General features: G+C 48.1%; 1 protein-coding gene across 1 annotated transcript in view; it reads right to left on the bottom strand.

The window, feature by feature from the left end:
• Nucleotides 1–26,166, bottom strand: part of LOC147117455 (dynein axonemal heavy chain 11-like) — a 224,177-nt gene that overhangs the window by 179,848 nt on the left and 18,163 nt on the right. Inside the window, exon 3 of the mRNA XM_085988452.1 lies at nucleotides 21,047–21,181. The gene's annotated coding sequence lies outside the window, so the exon portion shown is untranslated. The remainder of the gene's footprint in view (nucleotides 1–21,046; nucleotides 21,182–26,166) is intronic.

Here is a 26,166-nt window from a genome sequence, read left to right as displayed (position 1 = left end):
ATTAAAATATAAAGGGGGAGAAATTCGGTATTGCCCCATTTGTGGCGCTAATTTTTGAAATCCTGAAAAATTAGCGGCAGGCGCTGATGATTCTAAGCTTCCCCTAAATTGGTTGTTAGCGCTCCAGGAAGGAAGTCGAGCGCTAAATCAAGCACTCCACTTCCTTCCTGGAGCGCTAAAGGACGCAGGCGGGGCAGTAGTGGTACAGAGCTGCACAATGGGCTGTACAACGCTACCCCGATCCGCAGCTGCTTCCCTCCCTTAAAGGGAAGGGCCAGCGCTGCAGGCTCTGCATTGGGACCAATGAGCTGGTCCCTGATGGCAGCCGTGAACCGGCCCAATCAGCCCCATGCGCTCCAGCAGAGTGCCGGGCTGATCGATCGCAGCCCAGGAGCAATCGAAAAAAATCACTTGCAACGTTGTTACAATTTTTCTCCTACCCACGCCAACATCCACTTTAACTTGCGCCCCCGAAGCTCCCGGCCTCCCATTCAACACCTCCTGCAGCTGTCGGTGTTTTCGCCCGGTGATGCTGCAGGGGGCGGAACCGAAGTTCAGGTCCGGGGCGCTACGCACGGCAATGACGTCATGATCTCCGGGCACAGGAGATCGTGGTGCTAGTGGTTACCGCCGCCGCAAACCTCCACGTCAATTTTGCGGGCGTCGGTACTATCGCCGTGCCTGGTTGCAAAGCCGATAGCGCCCCCCCTGGAGGCGCTAAGGTACCGAATTGCTCCCCCCAAAACTCTTACTGAATGAGATTTGTTTTCCAGTGGAACAAGAAAGTAGATTTTTGAATTTGTGATTCTGCCATGGAGCTTTGAGTGAGAGGGGAACAAATTTGTGAAATCTAACGCAAGCATTCTTAATATTAGTTCTATTATTTCTCCAAATAGGGATAAATAACATCAGACCTATCTTGGCTTAGGTGCCCATTTGTCCTCCATAATGCTGCACCATAGAATGGGCAGGAGCAGCCGTCAAGCATGCTGGAAAACCAGTTAACTTAGGAATTTAATTATTCCAATAATGGCATAAACTACTGCATTTTGCCATTGACAAAATAGAGATTTTCTGGTTAAGCACAATTATTAATATCAGGATCATACAAGCTGTAGCACTAAATGGTTTTATAATATTCTGTCCTTAATCCACCTACACAGAATAAAGCCACACACCCATGGCAATAGGATAAAGACAAGAATTACTTCAGGGAGGTTGCACCTAGTTAAGCCTTGATGATAAATGACCCCCTTTCATATAACAAGCTAAAACTTAGATTGAGGGCTTAGTTTTTCTTTATATATACATGAGATGACCTATTGCATCCTGGAAACTAAAGACTATTACTAGTTCCCTGATGCACCTTATGTTTCATCATAAACTATATATTCAGATTTCTGGTGACATCATGCAAAGAGATCAAAACTAACAAGTAATTCATTAATTAACCATGAAGGCTACTTCAATGTAATACATAGACTAAGTTCTCAACTTTGCATATATAAATATAATCTCTAAAATGTTATTGATAATTAGTTTGTTGTGAGATACAGGTTCTGGACATACACTCAGAAAGATGGAAAGTAACCATGGCCATATTCAAAAAGACTAAGGGGGCGAAATTGGGTGCCTTTACGCCTCCCGTTAGTGCACCCGGGGGGCGCTTGTGGTAAACCACTTTTATCGTTCACTATCGTTACACTATGGTTATCACTGTTATATCGTTACACTATGGTTATCACTGTTTACACTGTTGTATCACTACACGAGGTCGCCTCTTGTCACGCTGTTATACCTGGGCTGACCACTGCTGACTCCGCCCATGGCTCCACCTACTTGCCCAGGTATAAAGGTGGTCGACTGGCTGGTATTCCTCCTTGTTGGATCCGATCACCCACGAGGGTGGGCTCTGTTATTTAGCCAATAAAAACCTATAGTTACTGTCTTAACTCGTCGCTTTTCATTGGATGAATTGATAGGTATATCAATTTTATTGGCTAAATTTTGAAATGTCTTTAACGGAGCAGCCAAACGACCAGTCAGACGCCCAGCTACAACAGCCACAGCAGCCGGCCTGGCTGCGAGCCCTCCGACCGCCGTACCTGGATCTAAACCCACAGGCAGCAAACTCAGCCCTCGACTTCAAACACTGGCTGAGCTGTTTCGAATCCTACCTGGGAGAATCCGGCGTGCCTCAGAGATCCAAACTAAGAGTTCTGACCGCCCAAGTGAGCCCTAAAGTATTTGCACTCATCCAGGACCTTACTACATACGAGGCCGCGCTCAACCTGCTGAAAGAGCAGTACCGGAGCCCGGTAAATTCTATGTATGCCAGACATCTCCTAAGATCCCGCCCGCAACAGCCAGGAGAGTCTGTAGATGAATTTTTACGGGCGCTACAAACACTCGGCAGGGACTGTGACTTTAAAGCTGTAACGGCTGCAGAAAATACTGAAGGGAATATCCGCGATGCCTTCGTGAAAGGCCTTCGGTCCGACTACTCACGGCAAAGACTGCTCGAATCAAAGGACCTCGACCTGAACACAGCTGCAGCCCTCGCTCGCTCTCTGGAAGTGGCCCATCGGGACCTTGAGGCGTATTCCAGGTACTGTGCTGCGCGACCCTGGGACTCGGGCCCGACCCCGACCGCAATACCCCTCGCACCGCCGCCTCTGGGACCTACCTCAGCGTCGGCGTCCCGGACCCGATCGGGACCGCCACCCCTGGTACCGGCTGCGACATCGGAGCCCCGCGATCGAGCCGCCGGCTGCTTTTTCTGTGGCCAGGCGAAACACCCGAGGGCGCGCTGCCCTGCAAGAAACGCGACCTGCTCCGACTGCCACAAGAAAGGCCACTTCGCGAAGGCCTGCAAGGGGAAAGCCACAGACGCCAGCAGTGCCTCATGCGAGTTGTGGGGGCGGCCATCTTTCATCAAGGCCACAGATGCCAGTATCCCCTCGTGTGAGTCGTGGGGGCGGCCATCTTTGATCAAGGCCACCGACACCGGCAGTGCCTCATGTGAGTTGTGGGGGCGGCCATCTTCTCCGCCATTTTATGCAACGTTGTGGGCACCGCCATTTTGTTCACCACACTCGACCGCCACCTTGTCTCCAGACCCGGCCGCAGCCTCACCCGCAGACTACAGCAGCTCGCTCAGCCATACACTAGCCTCCGTCACACTGGACCAAGCTCGCCCGCATCACCTGTCCAAGTCCATGATGGACATCAAAGTAAACGGCCACGCCACGACCTGCCTGTTCGACAGCGGAAGCACGGAGAGTTTCATCCATCCAGACACGGTGAGCCACTACTCCCTCACTGTCCAGCCAACGCGCAACCGGATCTCGATGGCGTCGAGGTCCCATTCAACAGACATCAGCGGATACTGTGTTGTGACCCTGTCGGTTAGGGGCACGGAGTATAAAAATTTTAAACTTCTCGTCCTGCCCCAACTCTGCGCTGCCGTCCTACTAGGGCTGGATTTCCAATCCCACCTTCAAAGTGTCACTTTGGCATACGGTGGACCCCTCCCCCCACTCACAGTCGACAACCAACAGCCTTTAAACCGCCCACTGCGTACCACCTGCGGCCTATCCACCCTCAGGGTTCCGCCCCCCCCTCCCTGTTCGCCAACCTCATCCGCGACTGTAAACCCGTCGCTACCAAGAGCAGGCGGTACAGCGCCGGGGACAGAGCTTTTATTAGCTCTGAGGTGCAGCGTCTCCTGAAAGAGGGCATCATCGAGAGGAGCAACAGCCCCTGGCGTGCCCAGGTCGTAGTCGTTAAGACCGGCGATAAAAACCGCCTAGTCATCGACTACAGCCAAACCATAAACCGGTACACCCAGCTGGACGCATACCCCCTTCCCCGCATATCTGATATGGTCAATCAGATTGCACAGTACCGAATATTCTCTACCATCGACCTTAAGTCGGCCTACCACCAACTCCCTATCCACCCTGAGGACCGCCAGTATACCGCCTTCGAGGCGAATGGCCGCCTCTACCACTTCCTTAGGGTTCCCTTCGGCGTCACCAATGGGGTTTCGGTCTTCCAAAGGGAGATGGACCGGATGGTTGACCAGAACGGGCTGCAAGCCACGTTCCCCTATCTAGATAACATCACCACCATTACCCCCCACCACCCCCCCAAATCCAGCCTAGGTAGACGGCATGCCGGAACCCCACGAGCCTTCGCCGACCACGCAGACACCAGCATTAACATCGGATACTGCATCACCGCCGCCGCTGCTGCGACGATCGGAAAGGCTTACGAGGCCTCCGGACAGACTGACATACCCGAACTGGTAGTACACTTCACCCCGCCGGACTCAAATCTAAACAAGGGGTGAATGTGGTAAACCACTTTTATCGTTCACTATCGTTACACTATGGTTATCACTGTTATATCGTTACACTATGGTTATCACTGTTTACACTGTTGTATCACTACACGAGGTCGCCTCTTGTCACGCTGTTATACCTGGGCTGACCACTGCTGACTCCGCCCATGGCTCCACCTACTTGCCCAGGTATAAAGGTGGTCGACTGGCTGGTATTCCTCCTTGTTGGATCCGATCACCCACGAGGGTGGGCTCTGTTATTTAGCCAATAAAAACCTATAGTTACTGTCTTAACTCGTCGCTTTTCATTGGATGAATTGATAGGTATATCAGCGCTAATGGGGTGCAAATGGCTTTGCGACCGGGCGCGGCTCTGACATTGACTCCTGGCATATTCGGTGGGAGTTTTGCGGTGGCGCTACGGCGTTGTGCCCTAATCTCCTTCGCCCAGAGATCATGACGTCATCGCCGTGCGCATCGCCCCGGACCCAAAATTGACTTCTGCCCCCTGCAGCAGCGCCAGTCGAAAACACCGACAGCTACAGGATGCGTGCATCGGGCGGGCGGCCGCTTCGGGGGCAATGATTAAAGGTGAGGTGGCCGAGGTAAGTGGAAAAAAAAATGACCTTTCTTGTTCCAGCTTTTTTCGCGGGTTCCTGCCAATGATTGATCAGCCCGGCACTCTGCTTGAGACAGCGCCAGGGAGTGGAGGCATGAACCAGCCGGCTCGCGGCAGGCGGGATGCTACTTAAAGGGATGCACCCCAGCTGTCAAGGAACTTCCGTTCCAAAGGTCAGTTATGAGTGGCAGAGAGCGCAGGATGTATCTGCAGCCAAATAAAGACTGCCTAGTTCCCAGAGTGTTGTGGATTGTCAAAGCACTTTGCGTTTCATCCCACAGCACATCGCCGTTCTGCACACCCCGAATCATTGGGGGCTGGTGTGCAGACTCCAGTGACCCTGCCCTTTAATGGCTGGAAGGCGCCTGCGCCAATGCTCTCTCTGATTACACAACACCTCATAATCCTTATCACTTGGAGCCTAACGCCACTCACCTACGCCATTAGCGCCTGATTTAGCGCTCCCCTGCATTCTTTGAGCGCTGAGACTGAATTTAGCAGGCAGCAGCGAGATTGATTAGCGCCTGGCGCTAAACTTCCAACTTCTCAAAAGTTAGCGCCCCAACCGGGGTGATACCGGATTTCTAGCCCACTAGTGTGTGCAGATATAATTTTTAATTGTCTTGGAATATACAAATTAAATCAGTTATTTATGTAGTTGCAGAAAATACTTTTTCTGGCATCTTTTTCTATCATTGTAAGGACAATCCTGCTATGGATAAATTTATGTGCAAAAGATACATTTTGGTTAATCCATCCTCTTTTCAGCTCTGGTTGATGGGCAATTACCGATAAAGTATACAAGCTGATCTTGCAAATGGCTTTGAAAGTTTAGTGAAAATATTCACTGTTCATCAATTTGGACTAGTTAGAGCTGTAATAATTTTAACATACCATCTTTACATAATATATCATTGGTGACATTTTAGCAACAAGGGTTTAGAAGCTGTTTCACGTACTGCAATAAATTTTCAGACAGTTAAAAATCACTATAATTTCATCCTAATGTGTTATAGATTGCACATAATGTCATTTAGTCTAAGGTGACCCCTTCTAATTTTCAGCAGCTGTTCGGCCTGGGAGTAAGTTAATGATTAAATATATACTGGGGTCCTTCCATGTGATTTATTATCCAAATGCTTTCCTATGATATATAGACAAAATCATCTGTCTTGGAATCACTGAAAGGTTTTAAATGTACTATGTCTCTCAAACTAGCTCCATAATTAATGTTCTGAGTCATTAGTAGTCTGCCATTCTAATCTAAACAAATTAGAAACATTATTAAATTTATCAGTAGTCAAATTGTATTATTCAATATATATCTGTAAATAATGTACCCTGAACAGAATCTGACTGTACCTCCATTACACTTACTTCAAAATCATTCCTCTTATAATTGCTATTACTGACTTAGAATAAACTCCATTGGATGCCCGTACTCAACTTGGGATTTTTGTTACCAAGCCTGATTGGAACATATGTAATGCTTGGCATGCATAGATTAGTTTTAACTTGGTTGTAATCCACTACTGTAAAGCGGGCACAGGCTGTGAAATTAATTTGAATCTTATCAACAAATATAATGGCCCGTAATTTACAGTCAGCAGCGAAGCAAAGGCGTTCGCCGCTAGCCCCGAAGAAAGCTGCCCGCAAAGATCTTGCGATCTCTGTGGCGAGAAGTTTGGCTTTTTCGACGTGCAGTTGAAATCAGTGTAGTTTAGTGGGAATTCCATAGTGCGAGTTGCTGTGATGTCAACAAGCCATCTAAGCAGCCAATCATAATGCAGAATTCTCACAGAGAACCAGGAAGTGAAGAACTCCTTTATTTCTGATATTTTAAAAATGTTACAGAGAGCAAAACAAGGATTGGGGTTCTCACATGGGGTAACCGTGGCTAACAAGGGAAATTAGGGATAGCATAAGATCCAAGGAGACGACATATAAATTGGCCAGAAAAAGCAATAATCCTGAGGATTGGGAGCAGTTTAGGATTCAACAAAGGAGGACAAAGGGATTAATTAAGAGAGGGAAAATAGAATATGAGAGTAAGCTATCAGGGAACATAAAAACTGACTGTAAAAGCTTTTATAGATATTTAAAGAGAAAAAGATTGGTGAAGTCAAGCATAGGTCCCTTGCAGTCAGAATCAGGGGAATTTATAATGGGAAACAAAGAAATGGCTGACCAACTAAATTCATACTTTGGGTTCTGTCTTCACAAAGGAGGACACAAATAACCTCCCAGAGATGCCGGGGAACATAGGGCCTGATGAAAGGGTGGAACTGAAATAAATCAGTATTTGTAGGGAAATGGTGTTAGGAAAATTGATGGGACTGAAGGCCGATAAATCCCCAGGGCCTGATAATCTACATCCCAGGGTACTTAAGGAAGTGGCCCTAGAAATAGTAGATGCATTGCTGCTCATCTTCCAGAACTCGATAGACTCTGGAACAGTACCCATGGATTGAAGGGTAGCTAATGTTACCCCACTATTCAAAAAAGGTGGTAGAGAAAAAGCAGGGAATTATAGACCGGTAAGCCTGACATCGGTAGTGGGGAAAATGCTAGAATCTATTATAAAAGATGTAATAGCAGAGCACTTGGTAAGCAGTGACAGGATCGGACAAAGTCAACATGGATTTACAAAAGGTAAATCATGCTTGACTAATCTACTGGAATTTTTTGAGGATGTAACTGGTAAAATAGATAAGGGAGAACCAGTGGATGTGGTGTATTTGGACTTTCAGAAGGCTTTCGATAAGGTCCCACATAAGAGATTAGCATGCAAAATTAAGGCACATGGGATTGGGGGCAAGGTATTGACTTGGATAGAGAACTGGTTGGCCGACAGAAGGCAGAGAGTTGGAATAAACGGGTCATTTTCCGAGTGGCAGGCAGTGACTAGTGGGGTACCGCAAGGATCGGTCCTAGGACCCCAGCTGTTCACAATATATATTAATGATCTGGACGAGGGAATTGGATGTAATATCTCCAAATTTGCAGACGACACAAAGCTGGGTGGGAGGGTAAGCTGTGAGGAGGATGTCGAGAAACTCCAGTACGATTTGGGCAGATTGGGTGATTGGGCAGAAACATGGCAAATGCACTATAATGTGGATAAATGTGAGGTTATCCACTTTGGTGGCAAAAACAGGAAGGCAGATTATTATTTGAATGGCAATAGATTGGGAGAAGGGGAAGTGCAAAGAGATCTGGGTGTTCTTGTGCACCAGTCGCTGAAGGTAAGCATGCAGGTGCAGCAGGCGGTTAAGAAGGCAAATGGTATGTTGGCCTTCGTAGCAAGAGGGTTCAAGTACAGGAACAAGGATGTCTTGCTACAGCTGTACAGGGCCTTGGTGAGACCGCACCTTGAGTATTGTGTGCAGTTTTGGTCGCCTTACCTGAGGAAGGACGTTCTTGCCATGGAAGGAGTACAGCGAAGATTCACCAGGCTGATACCTGGGATGGCAGGAATGATGTATGAGGAGAGATTGTGTCGATTGGGCTTATACTCACTGGAGTTTAGAAGATTGAGAGGGGATCTCATCGAAACCTATAAAATTCTGTCAGGCCTGGACAGACTAGATGCAGGAAGGATGTTTATGATGGCCGGGGAGTCCAGAACCAGGGCTCATAGTCTAAGGATAAGGGGTAAGCCATTTAGGACTGAAATGAGGAGGAATTTCTTCACCCAGAGAGTGGTGAACCTGTGGAATTCTCTGCCACAGAAGGCGGTGGAGGCCAGTTCATTAAATATATTCAAAAAGGAGTTGGATATATTTCTTAAGGCTAAAGGGATCAAGGGATATGGGGAGAAGGCAGGGACCGGGTACTGAATTTGGATGATCAGCCATGACCTCATTGAATGGCGGAGCAGGCTCGAAGGGCTGAATGGCCTACTCCTGCTCCTATCTTCTATGTTTCTATGTTTCTAAAAGTAAACCTGAAATAAAGATGAACAAACTTTTTAAAAATATAATTATTTCAAAGTTTTTAAAAAATTGTAATTTTCATCGTTATGAAGAAATTTAACACTCTACAAAATTAAAATTAGTTTTTCAGGGCCATACCATTTATTTAGCAGTCAATACGTTGTTAAAACCCCAGTTACACCTAATCCAACAAGGCCTAACATTTAATGGGGTATTTAACAGCGATATTACTGCGGAAAAGCCGAGGTTTTAATCAGTTTCACTGATTTCCCTGATTACAGGCTTTGGGGGAGGGGGTGGTCGTGGAGGGTCCACAGAGTAGCCAGTGTTGGAGCAGTGAAAGACTGACTGCAACTTCAGGATTTCTGCGTTAGGATGCGTATGCGCTAAATTCTGACGTTACAGTCAGTTTCTAAGGGGTAATAACAGTGAACACTGTTCGTTCACCGTTATTGCCCACCGCAAATTCCGGACCAATGTAAATTCTGCTCGGGGCATAAACCAACACCTGAATACCAACAGCTCAAACGGTTGCTTTGATGTCCACTTGCACATTAAGTCAATCAGTAAATAAGTAAAATAATGTTTTGTTTATTCTAGTAAGTGAACCAAATCAAGGTTCATTAATTTCAGCTCATAGCTTGCAACATCTGATGCTGTGGACAAACAATAACAACAACTTGCATTTATGGGCCTCTAACGCAGTAAAACATCCCAAGGTGCTTCACAGGGCAAAAAATAAACACCAACACAAAGAAGGAACTACTCGGACAGGTGACCAAACGCTTGGTCAAAGAGGTAGGTTTTAAGGAGTAGAGGTGGAGAGGCAGAGAGGTTTAGGGAGGAAATTACAGAGCTTGGGGCCTAGACAGCTGAAGGTACGGCTGCCAATGGTGGGGTCGTGGTAGGGTGAAATAAGTCGGGGATGCACAATTAGCCAGAATTCGAGGAACGCAGAGTTCTCAGAGGGTTGTAGGGCTGGAGGAGGTGACAGAGCTAGGGAGGGCCGAGGTCATGGAGGGATTTGAACACAAGGATGAGAATTTTAAATCTGAGGTGTTGGTGGACCCGGAGTCAATGTAGGTCAGCGAGTACAGCTGGGTGAATGGGACTTGGTGTGAGTTAAGATATGAGGCTAGCCAGGAGAGCATTGGAATAGTCGAGTCTGGAGGTAACAAAAGCATGGATGAGGGTTAAAGCAGCAGCTGGGCTGAGACAGGGGTGGAGACAGGCGATATTAGGAAAGTGGAAGTCGGAGGAATTAGTGATGGAGAAGGTATGAGTTCGGAAGCTCAGTTCAGGCTCAAATAGCAGACCGAGGTTGCGAACAGTCTGGTTCAGGCTGAGACAGTGGTCAGGGAGGAGGGTGGAATTGGTGGCTAGGGAACAGAGTTTGTGGTGGACATATGAACAGAACCTTGAAATGGCCTAAATTGATTTTTTTGTGATCATGAAGGAGTGACAAAATTGACCCAAATAAATTGTTCAGTACAGTAAAGGATTCAAATACCAAAGGTAACATTAAAAATTAGCAAGAGAGAAGTAAGCAGGGAAGTCAGACAAGGAGTAGTAGATTTGTAGATTTAGAGAAAGGTACAGTACCCTAATGACTATGATATTAGACTAGCAACTCCAGAGGTTGTAAGTTTAAGTTTCACTGGCCGGAACCTTTACCTGAGAGTCGGGTCGGGTGCATGTGGGCTGCCATCCCGATGTTTGAAACAGCGCGTTCTGCAGTGCGCGTTTAACTCCGGTTTCCCGGCCCAATGAAATGGAGCGGGTCTGCTGACGTCGCTGATGACTCGTTTTCAGCACAGATATTTAAAGCAGCCTTGCACACATCCCAGTTGTTGGAGAAGGCATACAGGTGGGAGAGGTGGAAATTGCTCGATATCGCAGAGATTTGTGTAGGTCATGGAGTCACACCGACAGAAGGCTGTGCCCAGATTAACTGATGCCTCCCTGGAAGTCCTGGTCCAGGGAGCCAGAGCACACAAAGAGGTCCTGTTCCCTGGGGATGGTCGCAAAAGAGCAGCCAGAGACACCAAGAGGGTATGGTTGGAGATTGCGGAGGTCAGCAGAGGGGATATAGTAAGGCAGACCTGGATCCAGTGCTGGAAAAGATTTCATGATCTCATGATGTCAGGAAAGGTGAGTACAATGCCACATTCAACTACATCCTGATGTGTGTGTCATCCCAACCCCATCGCACTGCCTTCCAAGCCTACTCCTGCACGCCAATCCTCACACCAACCTACCTTACAAGGTGCACCCATCCCTCACTCTCTATGCACCTACTCACATCCCCATCTGACTAACCACCACTGACACTCATCCTAATGCAATCATAGGAAGTAACGCCACAGAAGGAGGCCATTTGGCAATGTCACGATACTTCCTCATAGTCACTCTCTAGAGATGTAGCCCATCCATTCCTTACACTCATTCCATCACTCTCACTCAGAGTTATCTTCTTTCTATCCTTGCAGGAGGAGAGCCCAGAACACCAGGGAGAGGCGTTGAACTGGAGATGGCCCTCCAGTCTTCACCAACTTGACTGCAGCAGAGGAGGAGGTGCGGCAAACCACTGGAGTTCCAGAGCTGCTGGTGGTGGGGGATGGAGAGAGGGGGACCTCCCAGCAACCTGGTGACAGAATATCACACAGCCACATGGCATGCATGGTGATTTGATGTCGGCAGCCAGTGAAATGTCATCATGTGCACAATGGTAACGTTACACATTCTTATCATAAGACTTCTAATTTATCTCTTTACTCTCCCACAGGTCCATCAAGTGCCCCCCCCACCCCCCACTATCCAGCCAGAGGAGGAAGACGACTCCTCAGAGGAAGCTCCAGTCTCTGAGGGGGCACTGTCAGCAGACCCAGGCACACCCAGCACCAGCACAGATACACACACCTCGGTGGGTGCAGCGAGAGAGTAGTGTTGCCATCTGGTGTCTCTCACATCACAAGTGAGCAAGAGCAGATGGTGGAGACAGGGACAGCAGTGGAGCGTCCTCGCTGGAGGGCGCAGGATGCTTCAAGCTCTGTTCAGCTGGATGCAGATGCTGAACCTCGGGGGTCATCGAGAAAGAGGGTGATCTTGGAGGAGCAGCAACAAATGCGCAAAGCTCTGGCAGCTTTTGCAGCCACGATGTGTGCGACTGTATAGAGAATGGAGGAGTCTATCTCCAACAGGAGCACCACCATCTTACAGGCGATGGCGACGATGTGCTGTTCCATGGAAAGGACGGCCACCTGCATGGAGCAGCAAATGCGCCAGTTGAACGAGAACATGCTAGCAGTGAACAACAGATGGCAGACTCTCATTGACCTCATCTCTAGGAGGGATACCAACTTAGACTTAGGGGACATGGAAGTGGGGGCTCTGCTCAAAGCGCTCCCACGTCTCCCCCATTGCCTCCTCCTCAGTCAGAAACCTACATGCTGCCTCGAATCCTGAAGGCTGAGTCTGCCCCTGCACAGTTGCAGGAGGAGCAGTTTTTGGCGCGGCCCTCACATGCTCCGAAACCCAGAGGACGTCCGGAAAATGTCACAGCAGTCGCAGCAGGAAAGTGAGCAGCCTGCCTCTACCTCTGTTGAAGCCACAGGGGTTGCACCTCATAGAGGCATGCGGAAATGAAAAAAGACACAATCGGAGATGCACAAGGGTTGCACATGGGTGTTTGCCAAAATGTCGGTGTTAAGTTTCAGTTCTATTTATGATGCACATAAATTTATTTCTTTGCACTACTTTCCTATCTTGTCCATTTTTGCCTGCTACCTGTGAAGTGGCTTTGTCACTTAGAGTGAATGGTGAGACATTATTTAACCTCGAGCAATGGGGGTTTGGGCGACAGGAATGGCTTGTTCACTGCAGGATTGCTTTGTGGTGTTGTGGGAAGGGGCCGAAGTTAGTACAGCATCTGGGAGCCATATGGGTGCACTGGTGCAGGTTAAGTAAATCGGGCCATTATGCGGCAATCCCGGGCCTCCCGGGCAGCAATGTGCGACGCTGCTGGTGCCGTCTCCACCTCAGGTTCTTCCTCCTCATGTTCCACCTGTTCCTCCTGCTCCTCCGAAGAGGGTCTGCGCTCTGCACCTTGCTCCACCTGCAGCTCCAATCCTTGCTGCTGTGCTATGTTGTGCAGCATGCAGCATACGACGATGATTCAAGAGACCTTGACTGGTGCATACTGAAGGGCTCCTTCAGATCTGTCAAGGCATCTGAAGCGCATCTTCATCATGCTGAATGCTTGCTCTATGACACATCTGGTGGACATGTGTCATCAACCATGTCTTCAGTGGATAGCCCTCATCTCCAAGCAGCCAGCCGGTAAGTCTGTTTGGAGGTGTGAAGAGCTGAGGGAGGGTGGATTGGTGCAGGACGAAAGAGTCATAACAGCTGCCAGGGAATTTGGCACACACATGCAAGATGATCTTTTTATGGTTGCAGAAGAGCTGCACATTGAGGGAGTGGAAGCCCTTATGGTTCACAAACACTCCTGGGTGATCTGGGGGTGCCTTGATGGCCACATGTGTGCAGTCGATGATGCCCTGCACCTGTGAGAAGCCAGCCAGAGCCGCAAAGCCGAGCGCCCACTCAGTAACATTGGCTTGATCAGTGGTAAAGTTGATATAATTGGCTGACTTGTGAAACATGGCATCGGTCACCTGGGTGATGCGTTTGTGGGCAGCCAACTGCGAGATCCTGCAAATGTCTGCTGCAGATCCTTGGAAGGAGCCTGAGGTGAAGAAGTTGAGGGCAGTGGTGACTTTGATAGCTACTGGTAAGGCGTGTCCACCAGGTCCTCTGGGCAGCAGCTCTTGTTCCAGCAAGCTACAAATATCTGCAACGACCTAGTGTGATAGCCTGAGCCTCCTGAGGTACTGCTGTTCAGTCAAGTTGAGGAAGCTCATCCTCTGCTTGTATACCCTGTGTTGGGAGTATTGCCTCCTGCGCGGTGCAGCCCTGTACTGATCCCCTCTCTCCTGTGGAGCATCTGCTCGGTGAGGAGAAGGCTGCTGCTGTTGTTGTTTCTGCTGCTGTGGCTGGTGTTGTTGGTGTTGGGGCTCATCTTGGCTGGATTCTGAGGTCCAAGGTGAAACAGCATAAGTGGCACCCATGCTGATCTAATAGATGCCAGGAAAAGTGGAGATCAGAGGCACAATCCTCCAATGTACTGAGAGTGACTAGCACCAAGACCTAGACCTACACGAGAGATTTTAACCCTACTTGCCAGGCAGAAACCCCGGTCTCCAATTTTAACCTGCTCTTCCGAGCAGGTGGCAAGTTCATCTGTCTGAAGCTGGCAGGATCTTGCTTTAAAAATGCATGGGGTCGCATGACTTCATTGAGCAACAACTGCAATTTTAAATGTGGCCTGAGCGGGGAAGCCATTTTGGATTTCCCACCAGGTGAAGATAACGGGAAGAGGATCTAGAAGCAGGTGAGGTGCAAAAAGTTAAAAATGTTGACTTTCCTATGGGGCCAGGAAGAGCAGGAGTGCTCCTCCAGACCACACAAGGAAGGTTTAGACCTCCCCTGCTCTGGGCTCACCTCTTCCCTCCCACGAGACCCTCCCAAATCCACCTCCCTGTGACTTTGGCACTGGCTTGTGGCCTCCTGCCACACATAATTTCGCTCCAGCCCACCAGCCAGCTACTGCTTCCTGCCATTTCGGATGGGAAACTGACCAGCGGCATTGCCAATGAGGCCGAGGAGTTAAGATCGCCCGGGTCTCACGTTGCCAAGATCGGGGGGGTGTTCGCCTCACACCCCACCTACCTGATTCTTGTGATAGCAAAATACTGCAGATGTTGGAAATCCAAAATAACAACAGAAAATGCTGGAAAAACTCAGCAGGTCAGGCAACATCCGTGGAGAGAAATTTGAGTTGACGTTTCGGGTCGAACCCTTCTTCAAAACTGGAAAGAAAAGAAAATAGATCGAAGGCAGGGCTGCGATCGGACAAAAGAAGTGAAAGAAACAAAAGAGCTAGACGATGTAGTGTATGTGCCTTTAAGAGCCCCATGTGTACTGTAATGCCGGTAATGGCCACTCGGGCTATATAAGCCTGTATATTGTGTTGTATCAGTTAGTTCCCCTCCAGACTTTGTTGAGTAAACACCTATGAAACCAACTCCTGTCTTCAGTGTCTCTATCAACACACAGACACAACAGTAGTGACGAATTGGAAACGGACTTACCTGCAATTCGGCATGACCTCAAGGACATCGATTCCTCTGGCATCCAAAGTTGAAGAAATATCAAGGAGAAAAAGCTGTGGTTTCGCCAGCTGGCCGAGCTGGTGGCAGGAACTGCATTAATCCTTCCTGGGCGTCGGGCTGGGGCTCCAGCGGCAGGCTCTGCAGCTAGGCCGAGCAGCGAAGGCGGTGGCAAGCAGTAACAGACGGGGAGGGAGCACTCGGGAGACGGCTGGCGCTGCAAGCAGGTCGGCGTTCAGACCTAGAGAGAGAGTCCGGCGAGAACGAGTCTCCAACTGTAAATAAATAAAAAGAACGGAAACCGCGGGAAACAGCGTTGTCATCGGCAGCAGCGGCGGGGAAGCGCGGGAAGCGCCATTTTTTTTCTAGGATGCCTAAGTCTGGCAATATTGATGCTTTTGATAACGAGATAGAGGATTGGACCACATATGTGGAAAGAGTGGAGGTATATTGCACCGCAAATGGAATAGAAAATGAAAAAAAAGCTTCAGTACTGCTAAATCTAATGGGCGCAAAGACATACGGGCTATTACAAAATTTAATCACTCCAGCCAAACCAAAGGACAAGAATTTTAAAGAAATTGTTGATACCCTACAGGAGCACTTAAACCCAACACCGCTGCTGATAGCGGAACGATTCATATTCGTCAAGAGAAATCAACACAAGAATTAAAGTAACGCTGATTACCTCACCGAATTAAGAAAGCTATCAAAACACTGCCAATTCGGGGCAGGACTAGCAGATTATCTTCGAGACAAATTCGTCTGCGGTCTCTTAAGTGAAGGAACACAGAAAAGGCTGCTTTCTGAAAAAGATTTAACACTGGACAAGGCTTTCAGTATGGCTGTATCATACGAAGCAGCCGCAAGAGGAGCTGCAGAGATACAACAAAAGACACAGGACTTCAGCACCCATGAAATGACACAGGGTTTCGAGAGATGTTATCGCTGCGGCAGATTCATCCATGACCAGAGGGACTGCTGGTTCAAGGACAAAGCATGCAGGCAATGCGGAAAGATTGGACACATTGCACGGGTATGCCGATCTGGACAAAAAAAATCCACAGACAGGAAAAAAAAAATCAATAAAGAAAAGTACAGAAAGGTACAAATGATGACTGACAGTAGCTCCGAAGACCAGAAGAGCGATAGCGACTCCGAAAACAAGAGAATAAGCTGTCTCAAATTACATAATGTAATTGCCAAAGATGATTACCAGACCATTTGGGTTACCCTCACGATAGCAGGGTCCCCAGTTAAAATGGAGCTAGATACAGGATCAGCTCTGACCGTCATAAATCGATGGGATTATGAGCGGCTATCTCCGCATATACCTTTAAAAGACACATCCATTATCTTGAAAACATATACGGGGCAGAAGGTATACCCCAAAGGAAAAATAAGGGTGCCTGTTGTATACAACGGCAAGGAAATACAAAAGTTGTATTTATACATTCTACAAGATGGTGGTCCACCGCTGTTGGGACGTGAATGGATCAGGAAAATACGTTTAGACTGGCACTCCATTCAGGCACTGACGGTGACCAGTAAGAAAAAAAACGATGATGACGTCATACCTGAACGATTAAAAGACATCTTGGCCAACGCCAAGGAAGTGTTTCAAGAGAAACTAGGAACCTTGAAAGGCATCACCGCCTCAATAAAAGTGGAAGATGCAGCAATTCCCAAGTTTTTTAAGGCAAGACCGGTGCCATACGCAATTCGTCCAGCAGTCGAGGCAGAGCTGGAGAATTTGGAAAAGGCAGGCGTATTATCCAAAATAGATTGGCGCGAGTGGGCAACACCCATCGTTCCAGTCATGAAGAAAGCATTGAATAATGATAAGTCTGAAGAACAGAGAAAAATTCGCATCTGTGGAGACTTCAAGGTGACTGTAAACCCGGTCCTTCACACGGTACAGTATCCTCTTCCGAGGATAGAAGATATTTTCGCCTCAATTTCCAGAGGGAAACGTTTCACCAAAATTGACTTGGCACAGGCATATCTACAGATGGAGGTTGAAGAGGCCTCTAAAAAATATCTCACGATAAATACACACAAAGGTCTGTACCAGTACAATCGACTGGTTTTCGGAGTAGCATCCGCTCCAGCTATCTGGCAAAGAGCTATGGAGCAAGTCCTCCAAGGGATTCCGGGGACTCAATGCTACCTAGACGACATCCTTGTAACAGGAGAAAACGACAACGAGCACCTTGCCAATTTGGAGCAGGTGCTCACTAGGCTGAGAGAACGGGGCCTACGAGCAAATCGCCCCAAGTGCGAATTTTTCCAAAATCAAATATCATATTGTGGCCACATAATTAATAAGGAAGGGTTGCATAAGTCACCTGAAAAAATTGAAGCGGTCATAAAAGCCCCAGCACCTGAAAATGTTTCACAATTAAGGTCGTTCCTGGGATTAATAAATTACTATCATAAATTTTTACCGAACTTATCAACTCTTCTACACCCTCTTAATGAACTGCTACAAAGGAGTAATTTGGAAATGGAGCGAAGACTGTAAACGTGCCTTCCATAAATGCAAAGACTTAATCATGTCCAAAGAAGTCTTGGCTCATTACAACCCATCACTGCCAATCAAACTGGCGTGCGATGCATTCCCTTACGGCGTAGGAGTGGTATTATCGCATAAATTCCCTGATGGCTCGGAACGGCCGATAGCTTTTGCGTCACGCTCATTAAACTCAGCTGAGCGTAACTATGCCCAAATCGACAGGGAAGCACTCAGCCTGGTATGGGGAGTGAAGAAATTCAACCATTACCTACATGGACAAAAATTTACCTTGTTGGCTGACCATCAACCCCTCATCTCCATATTCAACCCTAAAAAGGGTGTTCCCATTATGACAGCGCAAAGGCTACAGAGGTGGTCCCTTTTTCTCGGGGCACACCAATACAACATAGCATTCCCATGCTGTTTTGATCCTTTGTATTCTGACGGGTTATCGCGCCTACCATTTCCAATGGTAGAAGAAGCACCTACCGTAGACCCAGTGGAGATTTTCCACTCTACCATAGTCGAATGTCTACCAGTAACAAATTCTGCCATTGAAAGGGAAACTAGAAATGACCTGACTCTCTCACGAGTCTACGATTTAACAGTGAAGGGATGGCCAGCACATGGTGAACCACTGTTGCCAGCATTCTCGCAAAGAAGAGAACAGCTGTCAGTGTGCCGAGGAACCTTGATGTGTGGATCTAGAGTGGTGATTCCACCCAAACTCCAGGATAAAGTTCTAAAGGAGCTTCACGAGGGGCATCTGGGTGGAGTGAAAATGAAGAACCTAGCCAGGGCGTTTGTATGGTGGCCAGGTAGCGATGGAGACATCGAAGAAATGACCAAGAGCTGCCTAGGATGCCAGAAGGTCCAAAACGCTCCACCCCAAGCCCCTCTACATCCATGGGAGTGGCCCTCATCTCCCTGGCAAAGGGTACACATTGACTTTGCTGGTCCATTTATGGACTCAATGTTCTTAATCGCGGTTGATGCACACTCCAAGTGGCCGGAGGTAATAAAGATGTCCTCCACCACCACGGAAAAAACCATCACAGTATTAAGGACCATATTTGCCAGGAATGGGCTGCCGGAACAGATCTGTTCTGATAATGGACCGCAATTTGTGTCTGAAGAATTCAGGAAGTTCTTAAAAAACAATGGGGTTAAGCACTACACGTCCGCCCCATACCATCCCGCCACCAATGGATTGGCTGAAAGGTTTATCCAGACCTTCAAGAAGGCCATAAAGGCCATGGGTAATGAAGACATAAAACTTCAGCACAAGGTGGATAACTTCTTGTTCGCATACAGGAATGCAACACATATGGTTACAAACCAAACTCCCGCCATGATGTTCTTCAATAGAAGCCTAAGATGCCAGCTGGATTTGATCAAGCCCAACATCAGAAGGGACGTGGAGAACCGGCAATTTCAAGGCATGAATGAAAGACCAACTAGAACCTTCCAGATAGGTCAACAAGTTTTGGCCCGGGACTACCGTACCGAGAAATGGCAGCCTGGAACTATCTGCACACGACTAGGACCGCTGATGTATACCGTGGACATCGGAGAAAGCATAATAAGGCGCCATGCTGACCAAATCATAGAGTCATCCGAAAAGGGACAACCTACACCACAACTCTATACGCCTAACGATGAAGTAGAGATACCCATATCTACCTCCGATCCGGTGATACTGGAACCCGATGAACCCGACACTGGCATTGAAGCCAAATCAGCCTTGCCAAAAGAACCTACTGCACCACCAGAAATTACTACACCACCGAGGCGTTATCCGGACCGAGTCAGGAAGCCTCCAGAGAGACTGACTTATAATTAATTAACTGCAGCAATGTGTAGATTATTTTTCTTGTAACATGTAATTAATAATTACTTAAAATATCATGTACTGGTTGGCTAAAAGGGGAGGAATTGTAGTGTATGTGCCTTTAAGAGCCCCATGTGTACTGTAATGCCGGTAATGGCCACTCGGGCTATTTCAGCCTGTATATTGTGTTGTATCAGTTAGTTCCCCTCCAGACTTTGTTTAGTAAACACCTATGAAACCAACTCCTGTCTTCAGTGTCTCTATCAACACACAGACACAACAGACGAGATGGTAATAGGCTGAGATTAGGTGTAAAGTGTACTGGCAGGGCAAGAGATAGCTGCCAGGTGTGAGAGAGAAACAAAAGGAAAGGTGGGGGGGGGGGAAAGGAGTGGAAAAATTACAAGAAAAAATGTGTAATAGGGGCCGAGGTTATGATCTGAAATTGTTGAACTCGATATTGAGTCCGGAAGGCTGCAGAGTGCCTAATCGGAAGATGAGGTGCTGTTCCTCAAGTTTACGTTGAGCTTCCGTGGAACAATACAAGAGGCCAAGGACGGTGAGGTCCGAGTGGGAATGGAGCGGTGAATTAAAATGACAGGCGACCGGAAGCTCGGGGTCACCCTTATGGACTGAACGGAGGTGTTCCGCAAAGCGGTCACCCAATCTGCGTTTGGTCTCCTCTACATTGGGGAGACCAAATGCAGATTGGGTGACCGCTTTGCGGAACACTTCCGTTCAGTCCGTAAGGGTGACCCCGAGCTTCCGGTCGCCTGTCATTTTAATTCACCGCTCCATTCCCACTCGGACCTCACCGTCCTTGGCCTCTTGTATTGTTCCACGGAAGCTCAACGTAAACTTGAGGAACAGCACCTCATCTTCCGATTAGGCACTCTGCAGCCTTCCGGACTCAATATCGAGTTCAACAATTTCAGATCATAACCTCGGCCCCTATTACACATTTTTTCTTGTAATTTTTCCACTCCTTTCCCCCCCCCACCTTCCTTTTGTTTCTCTCTCACACCTGGCAGCTGTCTCTTGCCCTGCCAGTACACGTTACACCTAATCTCAGCCTATTACCATCTCGTCTAGCTCTTTTGTTTCTTTCACTTCTTTTGTCCGATCGCAGCCCTGCCTTCGATCTATTTTCTTTTCTTTCCAGTTTTGAAGAAAGATTCGACCCGAAACGTCAACTCAAATTTCTCTCCACGGATGTTGCCTGACCTGCTGAGTTTTTCCAGCATTTTCTGTTGTTACCTGATTCTTGCTCCTGGTTAAAATTGGGGCTTATGTGGTTGACTCTCAACACCCTTAGGGTAGAAATGGACAATCAATACCGCCTTGCCAGTGTTGTGCACATCCCAAGATCAAACAAATAAAGAAAGCCACTGAAGTAGATAATATAAAAGGATAAAGAGATAATTGGATTTGTTTCTGGAGAGAGAAAGGGCTGAGGGATGTGGTGAGTAGGTAAGGTTGGTTGACAAATAAGGTTTCTTTGGATTAAATAACCTCTTTTTTTCCTAAAAATGCTTATGTTCGTATTCTTAAGTTCTAAGATACTACCTTACCTCAAGCCCCTTGACAAGTCGGTTTGCTCGTTCAATTGTCCTGTTGGTCCGATTTACTTTATCTTGACATCGTACCTTTTCTGCTGTGGCTCTTTCAAAACCAGCAGTGAGTCTGCATAAGTTAGCATCTAGATCCTATACACAGAAAAAGGAAAATAAAGGTCTTGCTTACAGAAAATATTGAATTTGCTGTTGAAGCAGTAATTGAAAGATTGCATTCATGTATGTTTGGAGATTATAAAATTTTAGATCTCTTTCTTTTTTGACATTTTATGATGAAGGAGAAGGAGGACTTAAACAGGAGTAAATAATAAAGATTAAAGAAACAAGAAGTGAGAAAAATAAACATTCATATCATATCCTCCTTCTGATGTGATACATTTTGATTGAGTGCCCTAATCTCATGAATTACAGTAATTTCATTTAATTTCAAATGCAACAACCAAAGTAAATAGAAATTAGAACCAAAAGTGGTTGGTATTTTATCTCTCACGTAGTACAATAGTCATCCTGATTGTCAGACGCTTCATTAGACAATTATATTTTCTCTCAATTTACAGAGCGGGAGATAATTGTGACAAGTGGCTATTCTTAACTCCAAGAGATTGAGGATAGCTGACAAGTATCCTGTTGTTACAATCAGTGACCTTGTTACATAACATAAGTGCCAAGGCTGCAAGTTTACTATATCATTCAAGTTACCATTGCTATAATCATTATGCTATAAAAATCTGAGAAATATTATTTTCTTAACGATTAAGGTTTTTTAATAATTTTTTTTCTAAATACATTAGCCTTGATATTAACCTTCACCCCCCATGACGGGCGTGAGGGTTGGGTGGGGGTAAAAATTTTAAAACTGGGAATGCGCCTTTAACCCTATACACCTGCTGCCATTTTTACGGCGGCGGGTAGCATGCTGTGCCAGTGTCCTGCCCTCGGGAGGTGGGACACCGATTAGCATATTTAAATCAGTGTAATTGGGAGCCTGATTTAAATTTAACAGTTGCTGGCTGGGTTTCCCAGGGCTCGGGGAACCTGGCAGTAAAAGGGAGGTAGAAGCTGCGGCTCAAGAAGGTGTTCCCCACCCCCACCCCCCCCCACCCCAAGGAAGCCTTCAACCTCCCCTCTGCCAATCATGCCCACTCTCTTGCCCCCCTGCCGCGACCTCCCCCTCCCCCCCCAAGTTCCGATCTCTCGCTCCCTCCCGATTGCTGCTCTCTTCCTCCACCCACCACGCCCCGATCTCTTGCTCCCTCCCTCCCTGCCACTGGTTTTCCCGCCCAGCAGCGGGTCAGACTGTCAATTTGACCGGCTATCAGCGGGAAACGGAAGAAAAAAATTCTAACGAGCTCCTGCCGTTAAATTCAGCAAGATCTCCACGTCCCAGCCTATCCGGGTTTTCTCCACACTACCGCGCATCCTCCTCGTAAATATCAGGGCCACTGTCACATATGTCCTGTTGTTATGATAAATTGTTAATATGAGAGAACATCTCTTCAGGATTGTGAATTCTTTCATCCTTTCCTGAAGATCCAGCTGAACAATATATAAAACTTATCAAGGAGCAGCAATCAGAACTTTTCTTAGCTGGGTGATACTGGGAAAAGGTAGCAAAACCAGAGACCCTATACATGGGCAGGACTCTTTGAGTCGGAGACACATTTGGCAGTGATAAGGCAAGGGGCTGATATTAGTGCAGCGAAGGAGCAGTGTGGTCTGTGTTTAACAAATGCTGGGAGTAGGCAAAAAGATAATTAGTGCAGGCCAGAAGGTGAAACCAAATAGAGAGAACATTTGGAACAAAAGCCAACATACAGAAAGAAGAGCAGAGTGGCTTGAGTAAATTGAGAAAATAAAAACTTTACATTCATGTAAATTGAAATCATATCAGATTTTTAGAAAGATAGAATTTTGTCTGCTTTGAATTTTTAAATTGTATTTTGTATTAATAGAAACAGCATGTAAGGAGATAACACTCGGTCACACAGGGTATTTCCCAAAGAAAAACCATCAGCTCAGAGATCAACTAGGTTGGGTGCAGTGGGTTTAACAAGGTGTGTGTCGCTAAGGAAAGCACAATAGGATGTCTATGGTCTTAATTGTTTAAATGGCTGGAACCATCACATTCAGTCACAAACTTACTTGCCAAAAGATTGTCTATCCATTCAATATTGATAAGAGAAATTGATAAGGGTCACTGAATGGCCAGGGGGCTGGGCCGACACTGGGGGCCAGCTCTTCCCCGGGAGACGGCTCTTCTCCTGCCACTCCCCCTACCCCAGAATCAGGGTTCTTGCATCATTGCCACCCACGGTTGGGGTGGGGTTTTACCGGTTCCCCCCAGGTTACTCGTACCGTGCTGGGTCACCTCTTCCTCCGGGGTTTGCCGGCGGCTGGTCCCCGGGCTCATTTAACCTCCGGCTGATCTTATTCGGTTTGAGGCCGGGCCAATGAGTTGCGATGGATCAGAGTGGGGAGGGGTGGCACGTGCCGGGGGTTCCATTATTGAGGGGGAGTGGGGGGGAGAGGGGGCGCGCACCAGGGCTTTGTGACACAAAACTTTTCGCGCACACACGGTGCCCCTTTGATGGGCTGTGGGTCCAGGTCTGTACTTTGTGCACATACTGAGTTCTTGATTTCAGCGAAATCCTTTCTCCTGAATGTGGAGGCTGCAGCAGGTGGTGAATGAACTACACTGCACTTTGGATATCTGTTTATGCCTGTCTCCAGTGGCAGAGGTTTGTGGGCTGGTCACATGCCTGCCTTCTTTTTCAGGAATAGTGCTGGGAGAAGAAGTAAACCTTTGTCAGTGGAAATCTGTGGCCTAGAAATTCAGTTGGCTGCGCCAGCCGTTAGCGCCTTAGGAGGTGTAGATCTTGAGCGCTAGGCGCTTAGCGCCCGGGCGCAGCGCGATCTGCGCCTCACACCAACTTCAGTAGACATTTAGCGCCGGTGCAAAGTCTTTGTGCACGCTCAGCTGCGCGTGCAGATCATGACGTCATTTCCTCGTGCAACGCCCTTTGGGCGCCCCCAACCGGAACTTCAGTCGCGCCGCCCCATTGTGCGCGTGGCGGCCCTAACGACTGTGGAGTGGAACGGTGCACAGCCGATGCGGGCCGCGGGGAGCGCAAATTAAAGGGCACTTACCCTGCACTATAAAGGGCAGCCATTTTGCATCACTCACTCTTGTGAGACGGATTTTTGGATAGAGACCAAGGTAGAGAGCTTACTGCTTTGGCCCAACACTAGGACAGGTATTTTTGGCTTCAGGTCACAGCTTTGCAATTCTCTTTGCCTTCATTGATATCTCATTGTTTGCCAGCATATTATGGGGGCTGTCAATGCTGGCTTGCAGCATTACGTCCAAAGGGCTCACAGACGCCGTGAGAGAGTGGCAGCCCTGGCTAGACGCAGAGGGGGCAACAGGCATCGGCAAGGGAGGCCTTACCCACTCAGGGTATACCGCCAGCAGTTCTCCTATGTCAACATGTCTGACGAGCAGTGTGTTAGGAGGCTGCGATTCAGAAGGGAGGTGGTCACAGAGATCTGCCAGCTGCTTCAGAGAGATCTGCAGCCACAGCTGAGGTGCAGGACGTCTCTGTCGGTGGCAGTGAAGGTGACGGTGGCTCTGAACTTCTATGCCACCGGCTCCTTCCAATCCGCTGCTGGGGACATTGCTAACATCTCCCAGTTTGCCGTGCATTGCTGCATCCGCCAGGTGACCAATGCCCTTTTCAGAAGGAGACGTCAATTCATCTCCTTCCCCATGACCCTGGAGAAGCAGCAGCAGCGTGCAATGGGATTTGCAAGAATAGCGGCCTTCCCCATGGTGCAGGGCGCCATTGACTGCACGCATGTGGCTTTGCGGGCACCTCTTGAGCATGCCGAGGATTACCGCAACTGGAAGGGCTACCATTCCCTCAATGTACAGCTGGTGTGTGACCACAGGCAGCGCATCCTAGCTGTCAATGCCCGCTTTCCAGGCAGCAGCCACGATGCCTTTATCCTGCGACAGACAACTGTGGCTGACATGTTCCAGGCACAGCCTCACCCAAGAGGATGGCTTATCGGGGACAAAGGCTATCCTTTGTGTACCTGGCTCATGACCCCGCTCCGTGCGCCCAGGACCCCTGCTGAAGAGCGATACAACGAGAGGCATCAAGTGACCAGGAACATAATCGAACAAACAATTGGCGAGCTTAAGCAACGGTTCCGCTGCCTGGATCGTTCTGGCGGAGCCCTGCAGTATTCGCCGGAGCGAGTCTCCCATTTCGTCGTCGTTTGCTGCATGCTGCACAACCTGGCTATTTGCAGGACTCAGGCACTGCCACCTCAGGTTGGAGCACCACCTCAGGAGGAGGAGCAGGAGGAGCAGGAGGAGGAGGAGGAGGACCAGCACAGGAGGGAGGCACAAGGTGCAAGGGCCACCCGTCGGCGGCTTATTGAACGTAGGTTCTAGGCCCCCTGTCAGGGAATGGCTTGTGCCAATGAAAGAACATGAATGCAGCCGCTCCGCAAGCCCTCAGCCGGTTAAGGCAACCAAAAATTAAAAGTTCAAACATGGACAATCTGAATAAAGAAAATGGTTTATTCCACAAACTCAGTGCCCTTCCCGCATGAAAAACAAAAACAGAAGAAACCCCCAAAAAACAGTCAGACACATTACTCGCTCCCACAACCTGGGGAGGATTAACAAAACAGTGCAACAAAAATGGCCGTCATCTTCGGCCTTCGCAAAAAACAAACATCACATCCTCGGCCTTCAAAAAACAAACATCACATCCTCGGCCCTCAAAAAACAAACATCACATCCTCGGCCTTCAAAAAACAAACATCACATCCTCGGCCTTCAAAAAACAAACATCACATCCTCGGCCTTCAAAAAACAAACACAACTGCCCACACATTCTACTTTTCGGGCCGCGAGGGCGATGCCTTGGGCATCTTTGTGTGGCCCCTGCCCGCCCTGCTGCTCCTCCTCAAAGTGAGCCCAGTGGCTGCAGCAAGGCTGGGGGAAGGCTCCTGAGGGGCACATGGCGTGACGGCAGATGCCCTTGGGGGTCAGCCTAGGTGAGCTCTGGCCCTCGAGGGGCCAGCTGGTGACTGCTGCAGCTGTG

The sequence above is a fragment of the Somniosus microcephalus genome, chromosome 5 (assembly GCF_052327205.1).
Source record: "Somniosus microcephalus isolate GS21.2 chromosome 5, FLI_Smic_1.0, whole genome shotgun sequence".
Taxonomy (NCBI): Eukaryota; Metazoa; Chordata; class Chondrichthyes; order Squaliformes; family Somniosidae; genus Somniosus; species Somniosus microcephalus.
Note: the sequence above shows the minus strand (reverse complement) of the source record. Positions and strands in the feature narration are given on the sequence as shown.